This window comes from Phoca vitulina, unplaced genomic scaffold, assembly GCF_004348235.1.
Source record: "Phoca vitulina isolate PV1807 unplaced genomic scaffold, GSC_HSeal_1.0 scaffold8, whole genome shotgun sequence".
Taxonomy (NCBI): domain Eukaryota; kingdom Metazoa; phylum Chordata; class Mammalia; order Carnivora; family Phocidae; genus Phoca; species Phoca vitulina.
In genome coordinates, this window is record NW_022589711.1 from 76,806,977 (window position 1) to 76,810,320 (window position 3,344).

At 33.2% G+C, this 3,344-nt stretch overlaps 1 pseudogene; it reads right to left on the reverse strand.

The window, feature by feature from the left end:
• Nucleotides 1-503: 503 nt before the first annotated feature.
• On the reverse strand, nucleotides 504-1,084 carry LOC116634137 (annotated as a pseudogene).
• Between the last annotated feature and the right edge of the window lie 2,260 nt (nucleotides 1,085-3,344).

Below are 3,344 nucleotides of genomic sequence, written 5' to 3' on the forward strand. Positions count from 1 at the left end.
AGATTCTTTGAAATCTCAAAGTTAGAAAAAAACTTGAGGAAAGTATATATTAAGGGGCTTCACAAATATGAAGCACAATTATTTTCTAATAATTAGTTTATATATAATAATTATATATATAATTATTATATATAAAATACTTTATATATAAAGTATATAAATATATATTTATATAATATTTTAATATTATATTTATAATATAAATTTATAATATAAATAATTATATATTATATATAAAATATTTTATATATTAATATCCAAACTCAGTACATTGTCAGCTGTTTCCCTCGGTTCACTTGCAATCGGTGATGTACCAAGGTTCTGAACCTTTTCCAGTCCAGCAGTAGTGAAAAGCCTATCCAGCTCATCTAGTGTAGAGAAGTAAACTCTAGCACCTCACCTCTCATATAGAAATTTTCAGACAGACACTGACCTTTTTTTAAACGGAAGCTGAGCGGTATCATAGGGGACTTCATCTTGCAGAAGCATCATCCTTCCGGGCTTCAGCCCGTGGAGAGCCTTCTGCATCTTGCCTGGAACAACTGCTCTAGTATTCAGTAAGTGGCTGAGGATCCAGGGAACTCATCAGCACAGATTTCCAGGTGATTGAGTTCTGAGTTACATTTTCTTCCACAGGAGGCATCTGTGTTTTATGTCCAAGGCTATCTGAAGAACACTTGTGTTGTTCTTCTATTTTTAAACCAGGTCCGTCCTCACTGTTCCGACATTCAGGTACTTCACTCCTCATGTTCTCTGAGAGCAAATCCTTCAAGTGATTTTGGTTTTGGGTAGGTGCCAGCCCTGGGAATTTGGTAAAAAGCCAATGTCTGCCCTGGAAAAACCCATTTTCATGGATTTTGTAGAAGTCATTCCAATATATGTGGGCCCTGATTTCATAATTAACTTGCTTCTCCTGGCACACCCGCTGAGTGCTGTTCTCCCGGACTTCCCTCTTCGCAGCCAAGGCCTGCTCTTCCAACCACTCCACACTGTGCCAGGCATTACGATGGAAGACTCGTGCCGGATCGCGCAGGAACCCGCTCCCCAGCTGCAGCCCGCACGCATTCCGCGTAGGGGCGGCCATGACACCGGAACCGGATATGTGCACAGTTATTTTAAAGACTTTATATTCACATGGAAATGTGCTCATGGTATATAGATAAGTTAACAATATTTAAAAGACGCTATTATATGATCATACACATTTTAAATAACAGCAGAAATTTAGAGGGATAATCACCAAAACTCCTAACAATTATCTCTAAGAGCTAGCATTACAGAGCAAGGATGTAAAGATAAATTCATGTTCTTACTTATGTTTTTTTTCCTGGTGTTTACTATTTGATATGAAATATAGTCATGATAAAACAAAAATTATTTCAATTTTGAATAAAAACTAAAAATGATGCCAACATCTATAGCTTTGTATTACATGCCATTTTCTTATATGACGTTCTCAAAGAAGTAATCAATGATACTCATTTTTAAAATAAATAGACATGTCATTTGAGGAATCATTTAGCTCGATTCCGGCTCCTTAGCACTGGCAGTGGTGGAGGGCACGTTGGTCACAGGCTTCTTATTTTGTTGGATTTTATCAGTGTAATCAGTGTGTATAATATATAAATATGTTTTTATTATACAAATAGTATATTTATACATTTATACAGAAATTTTCCCGAAGAACCACCTACTTACAGGTTTTACAATTTCATTTATGAAATAAAATGCCAGGAAATAAACTCATACAAAAATAATTTCAGAATTGAGGTCAATTCAGATGTATTCCAACTAAAGTGTACCTATTCCCCCAAGATCATACTGCTTTAAGGAAACTAAAATGTTCTAATTAATTGTATTCTCGTATGGTGAAGATGATAAATACACTCCAGTTCTGTGCAAATTAAAAAAATCAGCTGGTTAAAATACATACAATTATATGATATTTTCTACTATGATGCTATTTTTTGGAAAAGTTATGTTGAATTTATCTCTTATCTAAATTGCTTATATAAGAAGCAAAAGTAAAAAGAAAAGTGAGAGGAGTTATTGGTAGTTATTGTAATAATGGCTTTGCTGATTCCCAATATTCCTTGTTTTTATTATTTAATGACTCTTCCTGAAATTATGCTAAATAAATAATCAGGCACAGGCACTAACTTTCTCATTTAATCTTTATTGTTTGAAAATCCTTACTTGTATGAAATACTCATTTTTAAATGCTCTTATAGTAAATTATACTTGAGTATCAAGCCAAAGAGTAAGATTGGAACTCTAATTTTGATTCAGATTAATAAAATATCATAGCATACTGATATAGAGATGAACCTAAGAGACAATATTGAAACAAATTTTCAGCAATCATCAAGGCAATACCTGAAAGTTGTGAAAAAAATAATTAGGAATTTAGAAGAGCTATAATTGCAATGTAATATGTTTAGAAAAAAGTATTTGCATTAAGAATATAACAGTGTGGGGCGCCTGGGTGGCTCAGTTGGTTAAGCGACTGCCTTCGGCTCAGGTCATGATCCTGGAGTCCCAGCATCGAGTCCCGCATCAGGCTCCCTGCTCAGCAGGGAGTCTGCTTCTCCCTCTGACCCTCCCCCATCTCATGCTCTCTCTCTCTGTCTCATTCTCTCTCTCAAATAAATAAATAAAATCTTTAAAAAAAAAAAAAAGAATATAACAGTGTGACAGTATGTCTTACGACCTTGAAATAGCTACCATTAATATTTTGGTCAATGTCCATGAAAATATCAACATTCATAGACATACCAGGATACCAATTTGTATAAATTTGATCAAACTCTAATATATTTTTTCTGTAACTATTTTGTCTAGATAACATACATCATGGCTACCATATATGTGCATGTATATATATGTGTATATATGTATATATGTGTATACACACACACACATACCATACTATTGTCAAGCTCTACTCTTGAAAACAAGATGGATCTTTCTCCAAGAAAGTGTGTGAATTGTCACTCTCATTCACACAGGGTATTTTGAGTCTTTATATCTTTATCAACCTGATAGGCACAAAATGTACATGATTGTTGTTTTTATGTGTATTTCTTTGGTTAATGGACATTGTTTATTAAGCATGCTTATTTTTCTGTTGTCAATTCCATTGATTTGATTTTTTTTTAATATGAAGCTCATCTTGTTTATTTTGATTTGACTTTTTTTTGTATTAGGGAAATGAAACATTTCTCTGATATGTATTACATAATTTTCTTGTTTATTTTGTCTTTCAAATGTTTACTGCATTTTTAGTTATTTAAAATTTGTATTATTTGCATTATGTTTTAAAAGTATACATATGCAGATACCTT